The sequence below is a fragment of the Eptatretus burgeri genome, chromosome 5, assembly GCF_056783735.1.
Source record: "Eptatretus burgeri isolate ZD-2024b chromosome 5, Ebu_testis_v1, whole genome shotgun sequence".
NCBI classification, from domain to species: Eukaryota; Metazoa; Chordata; class Myxini; order Myxiniformes; family Myxinidae; genus Eptatretus; species Eptatretus burgeri.
In genome coordinates, this window is record NC_140965.1 from 24,954,060 (window position 1) to 24,970,850 (window position 16,791).

A 16,791-nucleotide genomic window follows, 5' to 3' on the forward strand; every position below is an offset into this window, starting at 1 on the left:
CATAGGGCGGTATAGTGCACCTCCTGCTTGAATCCTCGGAGGAAAAATGAGGATTAAATAGTTTTTGGAAGATGGTTCCACAAATGGGACAAAAGAGGAATAAAAGAGTTTAATCTAATATATAAAGCTCATTCGAACTGTGATGTAACCAAGTTTGAATGAAAAATGTGTATATATATATATATATATATATATATATATATATATATATATATATATATATATATATATATATATATATATGTATACCTATATACATAGCTATATACACACAGGGGGCTGCAAAAGTAGGTATACAGTAAGGATGATACTAGTATTACAATAGTGGTGCTAGGATTCATTTAATACTAGAATTCATTAAAATTTGTTTATTATTGATATGCTTATATACTCAATAAAATACATTTTGTGCACACATTTTGTTTTTCATTACTGTATACCTACTTTTGCAGCCCCCTGTATGTGTATATATATATATATATATATATATATATATATATATATATATATATATATATATATATATATATATATATATATATATATATATTTCTCTTCTTCTTCTTCTTCTTCCGGCTGCTCCCGTTAGGGGTTGCCACAGCGGATCATCCGTATGATCCGCATAGTGATTTGGCACATGTTTTACGCCGGATGCCCTTCCTGACACAACCCTGGTCGCCTCTTACGACACAGGGATATGGTACACCTATTTTAACCGGGGTATACACCGGCCCAGTACACTGGTACTCATTTCGCCGACCTCGGAAGGATGACAGGCTGAGTCAACCCCCTGGTGTATTAATTGAGTGGCCCAACGGGGCTTGAACTCAGGACCTTTTGGATCCCAAGCCGCTGCCCTAACCACTGCGCCAACACACCAGGATATATATATATATATATATATATATATATATATATATATATATATATATATATATATATATATATATATATATATATATATATATATATATATATATATATATATATATATATATATATATATTCCACCGCTGTCTTGCATATTCATGTTTTACCTCGTGTACATTTATGCTCCACCCATGTGTTGTGTCATCTCCACTGGGAGTGGTGCGGGGTTTTGCTCTTCCCTGTCTGGCGTAAGGGTGTGGTTTTGTGTGGAAAGCATGGTTTTTACCGTCACATTCGGAGTGTTTTCAAATAAAGTTAAATATTCAAACCTCTCAGTGTTGGTAAGCTGCCAGGAGCATTGTTTCTTCAAAGAATCTGGGAACGGAGGCCATTCCAGGATACTAACCACTCACTGACTGAAAAACATGTATCTATATATATAAAGTTGAAAGTGTGTCTGTGTGGCTGTGTGTTTCTCTGTGACCTATACACGCGAAAAGTACTGGACTGATCCTCACCAAACTTCACATGCTGACAGAACATGTATCCGGGAGTGTCCTGATGTAAAAGAATTGTACTTCCGACTTATGACGTCATCACCTGATTTCGTAACGTTAATTTTTCAGGTTCAGACGATTGACATGGGGCCAACGCCATATACAATATATCTAACATATGATTTCAAGTTTTTGTTTGTCTGTTTGTTTGTTTGTCTGCAGCGCTAATCTCCTGAAAGGTAAAAGATAGGAGCTAACCACTGAAACAAAAAAATGTCAGGATGGGCCCAGGGAAGGTTATAGGCTATGTGGCAAGGCCCCTCGGCCGGGTGGGGGGGATGTGTTTCCCCCTCACCAACCCCCTTAGCCTATGACTGCCATGGCCCAACAGGGAACTGATACTGTGCTCGCGGCAGACATATGTATAGAAGATTAAATTCATTTAAAAAGAACCCGGGCAGCGCCGGGTGCATTCACCTAGTATATTATATAAAGCTCTTCCAAACCACTGACTGATTGACCAATATCAAAGATCGGTACCTTACGGGTGACGTAGAAAGCTGTAATTTTGCATGCTGATGGACATCGAAGCCGGTACACATTTGGGGGGGGGGGGGGGGGAAATCACAAAATTGTCGGACAACATCTGTAAATGAAAATATAAATAAATTAAAAATCAAATGCAGGTGAGCGACCCGAGACAATGGGGAAGCACGGATCGTATGCATATACATATTGTTGCGGGCCGGGGTCTGGCGGAGAACGACCACTAGGTGGAAGAAACTACGTTGATTCCCACCAGACTCCCCGGAATTGTAGGCTGTCGCTCACGGATAATTCTGTGACGTGGCGGGTCGCTTAACCGACCGTGTACGCCAATACCTCAACCGCGTGGTGTAGGGTCCTCCTGTCAAGAACCAAGTTACCTAATTAACCACGCGGTTTCAACTACCGGGGAACCACGCCCTCGGTACGCCTTGCCCGAACCGGTTCACTCTACCAACTACTAACTACCTTTCCGGATTGGACGCAGTCGAGCGGCACTGCCAAGAAGGAACGGATTATCGGGAATAAAGACCCGGGTAAACTCAGATCCGAACCATGTTGGACCAATGGAGGAAAAGACAAAGACGAGCTGGGAACATTTCCACAATCATTTATTTACAATAGGCGAGGAAAAGCATGTGGCACAGGAAAAAGGTTTATTGGTGTGTTACGCAGGGGAAGATGAGAGAGGTGTGGTGCGACAATTATGCAAGCAACTTATAAAAGCAAACAGTGCAGACTTGACGCGAGAAAAATAAAAGCAATAATTACAACAGTGAAGATCTTAGACAGGCTTATCTAACGGACAGGCGCCACACACTCAGACAAAATAAACCCAATGGAAGGAAAAAGGTCTTCTGCAGCCAGGGAGGGAGGGAGTTGAGGTCACAGTTTAGGGTACCTGAGCATTCTGGGAAAAGGGATGCTCCGTGATGTTGCATCTGACAAAGGTCGTGCGGTTCGATCCACAGCCGCACGTATGGAGATCGCGTTCGTCAAGGAGCTTAAGTGGAGAGAACGGAGTCCGAGGCGAGAAATGGAGCAGTCGACAGGACCAGGCAAGAGACCCGGTCGAGGTCGGGTGTGCGTGGACCACCAGGCGGGCTGTCGAGGCGGGACGTGGTCAGAGCCAAGCAGCGGAACACCTTCACAACGACCCCGTCAATAACAACTGCAACCTTGCAATCCTTCTCCCACTCCAACGAACTCCTTTTCATCCCACACCACCCTACCCTGAAGATTGCTTCGTATTTTATAGATCACGGAGCCAGGGGGTGGAGCCATGGCGAAGCTGACGTCATTGTTTATCTTGATTGGACCGGGCCTTCATGCGGTCCGCCTTCCCGGGCGGGGTCTCACCAAAGGCCGGCAAGGCCCGCCCACACCACGTGTCTGGGTTTGGGAAGGTGGAAGCTGAGATGGAACTGCCACAGCGAACGTCAGGATTCCGACTCGGAAAACGAGTCTGTGGGTCAGCGCTCGTCACGCTGTGGTAAGCGAGGCGAGGGTGCGAGGCAAGCGAGATGAAGGTATCGTGGTTTAAATAAAAGGGGAAAAAATGATTCATTAACCAAACTGAAAGCCCATCGCAACGCACCCCCGTGCTTTCCCACTTCACACAAGGAAGGGATCTATCTACACGAAAAAACTAATGGAATCACTGACTTGGGACACCTGTATGTTGTATGCATACGGTTACGAGAACCATAACAATACATACCTGTATATCATTATATATATATATATATATATATATATATATATATATATATATATATATATAAATATGTATGTATGTATGTCGACATAAAATATGCCCCCCCCCCCCAAACCTCACCCGCTGGCATCTCCGCTGAATATTTTGTATCCCACCGATATGCCGGATCTACATCCGGACAACCCACATCTAACAGGCTTGCTCTTGGCACCTACCCAACTCAACCATCAAGCTTTGTCACAACTGAACGTTTTGAAACATTTTGCACTCAATGGTAAAGAATCACTCAATTTTTACCTGCGACGTATGGCCGCTCAACAAGAGCTGCTTCTTCTTCGTCTTCTTCTTCTTGCTTCCATTTTTGAAATGTGCAGCCATTGGTCGTTTGGTTCCAAGGTCAAAAATAGCACCGAACAGGCAATGGCATCGTCAGGAATTTATAATGGCGGGGGGTGGGGGGGGATGAAAGAGCTCCAGGCTTCCCCAGCTCGCTCAGCAGCAGAACCCTGGAAGCTGTTCAACATGAGAATAGATTTAGAGTTAGTTATGATCTCCTGAGTTGATGAGGATAATTAACTGAAAAGAATCCGGAAGAATGACCATGTTTACCTTTTTGGAGTGCAAGCTGACATCTCACACGCCTGGTCACGTCACACGTCACACGTCATACGTCACACGTCACACGTCACACGTCACACGTCACACGTCATGGCGTTTCTCGTGCGTACACTCGGAGTGGGCCGAAAGAAACTCAAACCGCGATGGAGAGAAAATGAACAAAGAGCACCGATTGCACCGATATCCTCGGATGAACGTACACGTTATAAAGAGGGTGAAAGGATAGGACAGTGGAGATTACAATCCAAGACGTCGAAAGGAAAAGAGAGGAAGAGGAAGACAAGGAAGTAAAAGAACGAACGTGACACGTGATCGTGACGTGACGCGACGTGACGCGTGACACGTGACGCGTGACGTGACGTGACGCGTGACGTGACGTGACGCGACATGACGAAGCAAACGTCCAATAATGGTCGCCCTCCATCCCTTGGGCCGCTTTGGGCGATCTCCACATTCCAGATTGCATGGTAATTACGTCATGAAACAAGATAACGAGATGTACATGCAGCAGGACAAGCAGCCCCGTAATTACTAACACCGTCATACGGATTTATTTCGGGTTCCGAGGTGATTAATAATTAGGAAAAAAATGTTAAACCGGATGCAAAGAGTTTGTAAACATCAACATGACAGATTGAGACACACACACACACACACACACACACACACACACACACACACACACACACACACACACACACACACACACGCACGCACGCACCACGCACGCACGCACGCACGCACGCACGCACGCACACACACACACACCACGGAGTTGAAAATGTAAATCGTGAGGAAAAGTTGCTTTATCGAATGTTTAAAGCTCGTTCTAACCGCCGACGGATTCTCACTCACTCATATCAATGTTCGGCACCTTGAATGTGACGAGGAAAGCTGAAATTTCACGTGGTCACGAACATCAAAGCCGATACATCGGGAAACAAGCTCGAAGGAGCGAAGATCCTCGTCCTCTTAATGATGACGTCATAAAAACGACTATGACGTCATTGTGATGCATCAGGTTTGCGATAAATTATCTGTGCTAATGCCCGGCTTGATTCGCGCAAACAAAATTCAAACGGCTTGCCTAGTTTCGGAGATAATGGTATAGGCGATTTCCATTAGCAGCGATATTATGACGTCAACTTTTTTTTTTTCGAGGAAGAATTTCCAAAATCGGAGATGATTATTGCCTGCGTGTGGGCTTTCTGCATATACACGGCAAGTTTTACGAAGATCCAATGAAAACTCTGGGTTGTGAAACAAAAAAAATGTCAAAAAATAGGAATGACGTCATAAAAATTGATATGACGTCATAGTGATGTATCGTATGTGCGGTAATTCATCTCTGCTAATGCCCTGTTCGATTCCCGCAAACAAAATTCAAAAAGCTTGCCCAGTTTCGGAGATAATTTTTAAGGCGATTTCCATTAGCAGAGATATTTTGACGTCATAATTGATTTTCTCGGAGGAATTTCCAAAATCGGAGATCGTTACTGTCTGCACAGGGTATTTTTACATATATATGCCAAGTTTCAGGAAGTTTCGATGAAAACTGAAGGATGTGAAACAAAAAAGTCCACAAGAACAACAACGTGAGTAAGACTTGGAGATCTTCCAGGAGGATCTAAAAATCACACAACCCTTGGGAAAGCGGTTCCATCAATGAAAATATAAACATACGAAAATAAATAAATGAAAATAAATAAATGAAAAATCAAATGCAGGTGAGTGACCCGAGACAATGGGGAAGCATGGTTCGTTATTGCTTATAATGTGTAAGCATATCCCACTAGTATACAATTTATCTCTATCTATAATTCCAGCAATCTGTGTGTGTCTGTCTGTCTGTGTGTCTGTATGTCTGCGACCGCTGTTTCTTGACAACCACTGGTCCGATCTAATTGAAACTTGCCAGGTATATTGCTGGGGACCGGAGTATGTGCCTTTTCAAGGTTTGATATTAATCGGACAAGGGGTTCCCAAGTTATGGCCATTTATTTACCAAACCAATGACAGGACACGGTGCTATGACATCACGATTGACGTCACAATCCTTCTTCTTTTTTTCTTCTTTTTTTTTGCACGTACGGCCACGCACGTACGGGCATGTGAGAGCGAAGGAACGGCCTGTGTGGTTGTTGTTTCTGGCACGCGATTTGAAAGATTTTTTTTCCACGTACGGCCATGCACATACGGGCACGCATGTACGGGCACACACTACTACAACCAATTGGAGGATGAAAACGTTTCGTTGAGGGTGTCATTTGTCGCCCCATCCATCTCGCGCTCAGGGCAGTCGCCCCCGTCTGCCACCCCCACTCCCTCCTCATTCAGAAAGGCAATGTCTGGAGGGCCTAACACATTAGGCCTGTTGGCCTCTGCTGACTTTTCACTGCCCAGGTTTGTTTTTAAAAGTTTGTGTCCAGATCCGTATCCGGATCTTCACCAAAATCGAATCAATTTGGTTTCCGTCACATCCCTAACATGTCCACCACCAAGTTTCGGCTGAATCCATCCAAAACTTTTTGAGGTATCGTGCTATATATTGTTTTTAACTCTATCTCTCAATGGTGAAGAATCATTAATAAAATGACAGGATCGTATCTGGATTCGGATCTTCACCAAAAGCGAATCAAGTCGTCCTTGTCACACACATCCAATCTGCCCACCAAATTTGATCTGAATCCGTCCATAACTTTTTGAGATATCCTGCTCACAGACAGACAGACAGACAGACAGACAGACAGACAGACAGACAAACAGACAGACAGGGGTGAAAACAAAACCTCCGTCCACCTTTGGTGGCGAAGGTAATACATAATAGATGAAACAAATCAGGAACTATAATGAAAAACGAGTCGCTCGCACAAGTGCTTATATACAAGAGAAATAATACACCACTACTGGCTTCACACCCTGATGTGCACACACACCAAATAATGGGGCAGGCGGGGACTTGGGCAGCCACTGTCTGGTGTTGGGCGCAACACTATGGTGTAGTCGTGCAGATGTGTATGGTACATGTCTGAAGATGAGAAAATGGCGATGAAGAGGCCTCAACTCAGTGGGGCTATGCAGGTGCCATTGGGCTAACCAAATTCCAGAACCCCTGTCAGATTCGACAATCCCCCCTAGGAGAAGACGCAAACTCCCAGATGAGGGGAAGCAACTCCACTGCCCTGTGAGGCTACCAGGGGCTTGTGTCCTCTGTCGGTTTCCTGTAAGAAGCAGCCCTTGATGTCAGATCTGCCGTGCGCATGCATCCTCATGAGCTGTTACATCCCTCTGGGGCCACCTTCATGCATGGCGGGTCCCTCTCATTGACTGTCCCGCTGCGTGGAGGGCCATCCATCCATCCATTGGGACCATAATCTGTACAGAGCGTCAGTGCTGCCGAAGCAGTCTCCTGGGCTATTGGGCACAATCCTGGACGGGTCGCCACTCCGATGTAGGTGGGGGGCCGAGCCCCCGCAAAAGCATTCCGCCCCTTTCCAGGGGTCCACAGCTCACTGCAGCATCATGGCCGGCAGCCTTCTGGCCAATCGGCCTGTGATGATATCCATATAAGTACCTTTCTGTCCTGTGACATCAAGTACTCCACCTGCTCTCACCTGTACAGGAGATGGAAAGCAATACAACCTTACCCTGTTCTGCTCTAAGATTTACAATCACTGCCTCATCGGTGCATGTTCCACCACACAATTTTCCTCTGATAGATCCCTAATACAGGAGAAAATGGAACCTACTCGAGTATACAGGCAAAGCTATTCTTACTATATTACTCATTACTATGGATGCCACCCTCCCGCTTCCACGTAACAATATTCCACAAAATTATTTTACCTTCCACCTGTCTCTCCACTCCCAACTGATCACTAGACAATTGGCCAAGACATCTCAGCTGGAACGTAGCTCTGGGGAGCTTCTTGTGTGGCGTGTCGTCCGTCCACAAACATTTGCAACTTCTTTGAAACCACACTAACGATTATGATGAGACTTGACCACAACCTTCATCACCCGGTATGTACCAAAGTTTGTTCACGACATTAAAAAAACAAGTCTGAAGACGACGATGGTTCACGAGCGGTATTTGACGATGTAGATTGTTTCAGAAGTCAAGGATGAGACAATGTGATAATGTTTGACCAAGTTATAAAAATGATCAACATGATGTGGTACGAGTGACAGGTTATTAGCTGCAAAATGTCGAAAACCCGGTTTCGTTCAACAACTTAAAAAATTTGACCTTTGCATAACCTTTCAAGGTCCCAAAACAATGTTGTAGACACTAAAATAAGGAAACAGGATACGTGCTATAGCTTATTGGAGTTAGTTCGTCAAAGAAGGTCGAACACCCGGCTCGATTCCCACAACTTTGAAAATTCGACCTTTGTGAACTTTAAAGGTCAAAGGTCAAGGATTATGACCTTTGGTGCAAAACTTCCTCTGGAACATTCCAGGAACAATATAACGTCATATAGGCTATATGGCATTTCGCACTCCTCGGATTATCCATACTTTAAGAAAATCAGCGTAAAAACAAACTTGAAGGGGGCGCCACGGGCAAGGTGTTCGAGAGAGAGCAAAATCGTTTCAAGACATTAGGTGGGGAATGACCTCAAGATTATGCATAAAAAATATTGTCATCCTAGGTCTCATAGTTTGGGCGGTCGTATGATTTTTATGTCAAAATTCGAAATTTTCTAAGTTCGTGACCTTGTGACCTTGTCCTTGCAAAATTCGAATTTTTCTAAGTTTGTGACCTTGTGACCTTGACCTTGGGACTAAAATGAAAAATCGAGCTCCGTGGGGCTATACAGGTGCCATTGGGCTAACCAAATACCGAAACCCCAGGCAGATTCGACAAACCCTCCTAGGAGAAGACGCAAATTGAAATCGGCTACCCCTAAAAACACGTTTTTTGGGCGTGATAATGGGGCACATCACGCCCATTTTCAGGAAAACACAACTCGATCATGATATAAACCTCCCACCAAAATTTTATCAGGATCGGATCAAAACCCACGGAGCTATGCTCGGGACAGACAGACAGACAGACAGACAGACAGACAGACAGACAGACAGACACACAACAATAACGAATATAGTGGTCACTTATTTTTTTCGTGAAAATATTTTTTCACTTTTTTCATGAACCAAAAATCGGGCTCTAATGGGGTCTACTGGTGGTTGCCCCTCCAAAATAGGTATTTACGTTCTCAGAAGTTACACGTACGTAATTCCGATGAAACTTGACTCCAGCATTTATCACCCATGATGTACTAAAGTTTGTTCACTGCATTAAAAAAAAAAAAAATTGGGGTCCTTAAGTGGGAGGGGAGGGGTGCGGGGGGAGGGGTTGCTCCCCGAATCAGAAACTTCACACACAATTATGATGAAACTTCATCACCCATGATGATGTACCAAAGCTTGCTCACTGCATTAACAAAAATTCCATAGGTATTTACTTTTTTTCGCAGTTACAAATGTTGTGGGTTATTCACACCGACAGCAGTTCCCTGATTTGGGAGAGTATTGTCCATATTTTTATCTGTGACGTCACCCAATAAGTGTGCATCATTGACTGAGGGCGTGGCTTTGCCGCTGGTCACACTGAATGAACGCGTGTTTCGAGTCGATCGAGTGAGCAGGTCGAGAGAGATACGGCATCTTTGGTGCGGGAGGAGGCCGTTCGGCCCATCATGCCTGTGCTGCACCAACCCCAGGAGAGATCACTCATCCCCACACAAGCTACCCACAAGTCCTGCCAATATCCCTGCACCATACCCCTAATGTCATCTCCAATGTGTGTATCCAGGTCCCGATCTAATTCCCATTTAAACCTGTCTATCCCACTTCACGGACACTACCTTTCCGGGGAGACCATTCCGTGCGACCACTCTGCGACTGAAAGACCCGACCTTAAAAGTGTTATTATGTTATTATTATATTATTTATGGCCCATATTTGATTTGTATCATTCTCATAGCATATTATATGCTTTTTTCGTAAATATACTGCACTGAACATACTTACTGTGCGTTAATTGTTTGCATTGAGTGCACAGAGATGTCTGTTTGTCTCGTTTGCATTAAAAAAAAACTACAACAACAATTACCTCCGACTACTTTCTCTTGCAGTCGGAAAACATGATCATCTTCAAAGACTGTGCTTATGGATCAAATGCACGACCTGTCGGCCGTGTCGGTGACTCACACGAGGAAGTTTCGGGTCGGCGATGACGTCATCGTGCACCAACGCCAGGAGGGAATCCCCTGAAACAGCAGGGCGGCCAGTTGGACGATTCCAGCACTTTTGGGTGCGATTCAACTCCGCGCATCTTGATGATATGAAGTGAATAGGATTTTGGATATGGGGCTGGACAACTGCCAGATGGTGTACTTGCGTTAAAGCTCATCGTCTTGGTTCGATTTCCGACCGAACCACATCAACCGACCGAGGTCATCCTTGGCTGTTACTTTTTCTGACATCATTGAGCGCTCCGTTTTGTTTGAGAAACGTGAAGCCGACTGTCCCGTCGTCTAGCATTGGCTGATGGACGTAAGACGTCTCAGGACGCCTTTCGAAAAGAGCAGGCCGTTGTGTGCCGCTACTATTGGGACTAATTCCAAATTCTCGCCTCCACAAACAATGGCAAGCCACTTTGTTTATTCTCTTCCATTAGTGGATGGAAAGTGTTTCAGCCTATGTGAAGGCTTTCTCGCTCCATTAAAATCACAAAGAAGAATGAGAATATCAAGTTTCGGTTTGTCTCATGGGAACCCCAATGGGCCGACAGATCAGATGACGATAAAAAATCCCGATATTTTTGGCATACGTAATATGTAGATGGCGTCACGCAACTCGAGTCGTCACAGTCTCACCGATCCAGCAGGAGAAGGATCCACTCTCGAACATTGCGGCCTCATTGCGGTCAAAACGTATGTATATGTATATATATATGTATATATATATATATATATATATATATATATATATATATATATATATATATATATATATATATATACATTTATATACATTTATACACATATATACACATATTATATACACATATTATATACACATATGATATACACATATATACACATATATACACATATATACATATATTATATACACATATATACACATATATACATATATTATATACACATATATATATATATATATATATATATATATATATATATATATATATATATATATATACACATATCTACACATATATACACATATATACACATATTATATCCACATATATACACACATATATACACATATATACACATATATACACATATATACACATATGATATACACATATGATATACACATATATACACATATGATATACACATATATACACATATATACACATATGAAAAACACATATATACACATATATACACATATGTACACATATATACACATATGATATACACATATATACACATATATACACATATGATATACACATATGATATACACATATATACACATATGATATACACATATGATATACACATATATACACATATGATATACACATATATACACATATATACACATATGATATACACATATATACACATATATACACATATGATATACACATATATACACAAATATACACATATGATATACACATATATACACATATATACACATATGATATACACATATATACACACATATACACGTATGATATACACATATACACATATATACACGTATGATATACACATATACACATATGATATACACATATATACACACATATACACGTATGATATACACATATACACATATATACACACATATACACGTATGATATACACATATACACATATATACACATACCACCATAAACTGTTGTTGGTTCACGAGTCAGTAAGTTGGTTCAGAAGTCAGTAAGTGACCACTATATTCGTTATGGGTGTGTGCCTGTCTGTCTATCTGTCTGTCTGTCTGTCTGTCTGTCTGTCCCGAGCATAGCTCCGTGGGTTTTGATCCGATCTTGATAAAATTAGGATGCGAGGTTTTATCATTATCTGGTTGTGTTTTACTGAGAATGGTTGTGGTGCCCCCATTATGGGTGGAGCCACCCCCAAACAACATGTGTTTTTTGGGGGTAGCCGGTTTCAAGTTACATCTTCTCCGAGGGGGTTTGTCGAATCTGGCAGGGGTTTCGGTATTTGGTTAGCCCAATGGCACCTGCATAGCCCCACGGAGCTCGATTTTTCATTTTCGTCCCAAGGTCAAGGTCACAAGGTCACGAACTTAGAAAATGTCAAAAAATCAATAAACTTGGCATCGAGCTCCTAGGGTTTTCAACTGTTTCGAATGAAAGTTGGTATGCAAGTAGTGCTGTTCGAGTACTACAACTTTCATCATTCACGTTTTTTCCGATTCCCGCCAGTTTGCCCGTGGCGTCCCCTCAGGTCAGGTATGGGAGCATGTGCCAGAACAGCGCGTCGCTGCGTCCACTTTCCGCCGGTACTCCAGGGGCCTCCGTCTGGCCATCCCCCAGGCAGATGCCAGGCCCATCCCCATCTCCTTGAGATGATGGTCAACCTGCTGCAACCATGAGGCACGTGGTCGGCCCACTGGCCTCCTCCACTCATGAGACTCCCTCGCTGAGAGAATCTGGTGAGCAGGATCAGCATCAGGAAAACGAGCCACATGTCCATACAGCCGCAGCTGACGCTCACGGACTATGCAGGTAACAAATCTCATCCGAGTCTCTCTCAGCAACCGCTCGTTGGACACAAAATCCGACCAGCGATAGCCAAGGATTCTCCGAAGAGACCTGGTACCAAAGGAATTAAGTCTCCGTCTCAGATCCTTGGTCAAAGTCCAAGTCTCGCACCCATAGAGCAAGACTGGAAGTACCAAGGACCTGAAGACTCGGACTTTCGTCCTCCCGCGCACAGGTACCGGCAGCGCCCACACCCCATGATCCAGTGAATCCATGACTCCCCAGGCCCGACCCAGACGTCTATTGACCTCTGGCTCACAACCTGCGGAGACATGAATATCACTGCCAAGGTAAGTGAATCTATCCACGACCTCAACATCCTCACCACAAACAGACACAGACAGGACAGCAGCATCCAAGATGTCACCGAAAGCCTGGATCTTTGTTTTGACCCAAGAAATCCGTAATCCCAACGGCTCCGACTCCTCATTCAGCACCTCGAGGGCCCCCAAGAGGATGTCTAAAGTCTCCGCAAAGATGACTGCATCATCTGCAAAATCAAGGTCCGAGATCTTGACATTGCCAAACGATGCACCGCAACTTGATCTCTCCGACATCCTCCCAAAAATCCAGTCCATACAAGTGTTGAAAAGTGTGGGGGCAAGTACACATCCCTGACGAACTCCAGTAACAACTGGAAATAAGTCAGAGGCGGTACCACCACACTTCACAGCACTCTCAGTACCAGAGTAGAGTTCAGACATCAGATCGATCAGTTTCGGTGGCACCCCACGAAGACCAAGAATCCTCCAGAGGACATCCCGATTCACTGAATCGAACGCTTTACAGAGATCAACATAGGCTGCAAGCAGCCCCTGCCGAAACTCTCGTCTGCGTTCAGTGAGGACACGAAGAGCAAGTTGATACGGTCAATCGTTGACCTCTTTGGTGTAAAGCCTGACTGCTCTGGACGCTGGTGCTCAAGCAGATGGTGGCGAACCCTATCAAGAATTATCCGAGCAAAGACCTTGCCCGGCACTGAGAGCAGCGTCACCCCTCGGTAGTTGTTGCAGTCTTGGCGATCACCCTTCCCTTTCCAGAGAGGGACAACAAGGCCCCTCTTCCAGTCAGTTGGGATGATGCCTGTGTTCCAGGCAGAGCACAAAACTGCATGCAACGACGCGAGTGCAGCATTTCCACCAGCCTTGAGAAGTTCAGCATGGATGCCACAGATCCCTGGAGCTTTGCCCCGTTTCAACTGGTTCACCGCAGCCCGTGTTTCCACAAGCGATGGTGGACCACAGTTGATTCGAGGGTCAGCAACAGGGATTGTAACACCCTTGACGTCCAACTCGACAGCTGGGGGATCAGCCTGGTACAACCGCTCAAAGTAACCGGCCCAGCGGCTCTTCACTTCAGACTCCTCTGTCAAGAGCCTACCACTCTCTGCTCGAACTGCAGTGCTCCGAGGGATGGGCTTGGATGAACGTAATGCGCGCATTCCCCTGTTAGCCGGACGAGAATCACCTTTCCACAGGTGATGCTCTACCCCCTCACAGATTCCTCGCACATAGGCCTCCTTGTCCACCCTCAGTGCACGTACAGTTTTACGCCTCAGCTCCCTGAACAGCTCAGCTCTGCCATTCAGCCTGGCCCTGCGACTCTGGTCAATGGTATCCAGTGTCCCTTGAGAGACAAAATTCTTCTTTGCCCTGCGGTGAACTCCAAGGCATCCACCGGCAACATCAAGGACGGTGGTCTTGAAGGTGCTCCACAACTCTTCAGGACCCCCCAAAGCACCCAGACCCCCCAAGTGTCCACTCAGCCTGTTCGCAAACTCCTCAGCTACTCTCTCATCCCTGAGCTTGGCAACATCCAGCCTAGGCTGGGATGGTACCATTCTCCAGGATTTAAGGTGCAGCTTTAGAGTTGCTACAACAAGCCTGTGGCGTCCCCTCGAAAGTCAAAAAATGCGAACCATGTACATTGCCCTGAACCATTGCCGTCTCCAGACTTGGACTCATAAATTTACTTACCCTGGTATGTAAGAGGATTTGCGTTGTTGAATGTATGTGACGAGGTCGGACATGGGATTGGTCTCCTCCACTCCACCACGTAACCTTTCCAGGTCGAATTAGAAAAAGACTAAAACGCGACGACGAAACCAACACCGATGGAATCTCCGGAAACGCGAAACCGTGCAAGTGGTGAAAGAACGCGACTACCTTCGTGTCCTACAAAACTACCTTCGTGTCCGACAAAACTACCTTCGTGTCCGACAAAACTACCTTCGTGTCCTACAAAACTACCTTCGTGTCCTACAAAACTACCTTCGTGTCCGACAAAACTACCTTCGTGTCCTACAAAACTACCTTCGTGTCTGACAAAACTACCTTCGTGTCCTACAAAACTACCTTCGTGTTCTACAAACTACCTTCTTGTCCTACAAAACTACTTTCGTGTCTGACAAAACTACCTTCGTGTCCTACAAAACTACTTTCGTGTCTACAAAATTACCTTCGTGTCCTACAAAACTACCTTCGTGTCCTACAAAACTACCTTATTGTGCTGCAAGGCTACTTTCATGTCCTACAAATCTACCTTAGTGTCCTACAAAACTACCTTCGTGTCTGACAAAACTACCTTCGTGTCCTACAAAACTACCTTCGTGTCCTACAAAACTACCTTCATGTCCTACAAATCTACCTTAGTGTCCTACAAAACGACCTTCGTCTCCTCCAAAACTACGTTCGAGTCCTACAAAACTACCTTATTGTGCTGCAAGACTACTTTCATGTCCTACAAAACTACCTTCATGTCCTACAAATCTACCTTAGTGTCCTACAAAACGACCTTCGTCTCCTCCAAAACTACGTTCGAGTCCTACAAAACTACCTTATTGTGCTGCAAGACTACTTTCATGTCCTACAAAACTACTTTCGTGTTCGACAAGACTACTTTCGTAAGAACGGGTCTACTTTTGTGTTCTTCCATTTGCAATTTCACAATTATCAACGCAATGTCATATTCATGAACAAACTATCGACAATTATAACGACGGTACAACAATCACGTAGTCGTGTTCCGTTGAAACGTTTCCCAACCTGCTTCAGTCACTCGGTTCGCCATAAAAACACCTGCCGTGAGGATCCATCCTCGAATGGAGTCGCGAGTCAAGGTGTGAAGGCATACACCTGTAGCGGTGGAGCTACAGCACAGGTGTGACGATATCGTTGTACAGCTATAGGCAGGGGACTACGAGACAACTACGAACCGTTTTCGGTCCAGAAAGATGCAGGATCTGTCACTAGATATACGTATATACTGTATATATATATATATATATATATATATATATATATATATATATATATATATATATATATATATATATATATATATATATATATATATATGTTGTGAAAGTGAAATATGAATTCGGAAACACGAGGCAAACAGAAGAACAGTCCATCTGGGACTCGGCCCCGTGGAGAAGTTAATCTGAAGCACAATGGAAACATTACGAAGATAAAAATGGGATTTCAGGAGCTCCCATCCCAAATTCCCACTTGCCATATAATTCCCCTTTTCTCCTTTCCTTTCTTATTTCCCTCCTTATTTTATTAAATAATATTTCAATTACCCCAGCCATCCCAACCAAGCACCAGCGTCTCTCGTCGTGGGGACTTCCAACACAATTCGACCTTTGACGCACGATCATATAAGTCCGTGTCCCAACAACAACACCGACGTCGTCGATCGACGACGAAACGATTGTTATTTTTCCCGCTTTTTTTTTTTTGGTTTTGTTAATTTTT

General features: G+C 44.2%; 1 protein-coding gene across 3 annotated transcripts in view; it reads right to left on the bottom strand.

Moving 5' to 3' along the window:
- Positions 1–4,585, bottom strand: part of LOC147026089 (T-box transcription factor TBX4-like) — a 198,510-nt gene extending 193,925 nt beyond the window's left edge. For 2 of the 3 annotated variants that reach the window (XM_085881136.1, XM_085881135.1), the window contains exons 1-2: positions 4,240–4,585; positions 3,928–4,143 (exon numbers count right to left, since the gene is read on the bottom strand). The gene's annotated coding sequence lies outside the window, so the exon portion shown is untranslated. Of the gene's footprint in view, positions 1–1,907; positions 1,943–3,927; positions 4,144–4,239 lie in introns of those variants that run through there. The other variant, XM_085881137.1, reaches the window with a different exon arrangement.
- Positions 4,586–16,791: the final 12,206 nt, after the last annotated feature.